Raw genomic sequence first — 552 nt, forward strand, 5'->3', positions numbered from 1 at the left:
CCTTCTTGAAATAAGGTAACAGACCAGCCCACTAACGCAGCATTTTTGTCTAAAGCTGTTCATCGAAATCAGACCCTAACACGTGGGCGTGGCGAAAGTTGTTCCTGTCCTTTTCAACCTAATAATGTTATGGTGTTCGTCATCTTAAAGACAAAATACTGGAAGAGCTTATTCTTGAGGCACTCTCTGCTGATCGCTCTGCCCTATCAAACACATAGAACAAACTGCATTACATCGTTAGCAGCGCTGTTGAGGCCTCCCAGGTGTTTGCCGTGACACTCAGCCTAGGTAAGATATAAGTCCTCCGCCAGCTATCGCCTGGTTGCACTGCCCCAGCCCCCTTTCCACTGATGAAACCCAGTTGAAGACAGTGGATTCACTGAAGTACCTGGCAACGCTATATCCAGTGAAGGATAACTGGACAAGGACCTTTTTAACCCTCTTTTCTGGTGACGAGTAGGGTTGTCGCGCGACCCAAAGCCGGTCACGTGGTCGGAGACACGCCGCGAAGCTCTGCCCAGTCTTGTGATGTAATGGGGAAGGCTGCATTAG

The sequence above is a fragment of the Penaeus monodon genome, chromosome 24 (genome assembly GCF_015228065.2).
Source record: "Penaeus monodon isolate SGIC_2016 chromosome 24, NSTDA_Pmon_1, whole genome shotgun sequence".
NCBI classification, from domain to species: Eukaryota; Metazoa; Arthropoda; class Malacostraca; order Decapoda; family Penaeidae; genus Penaeus; species Penaeus monodon.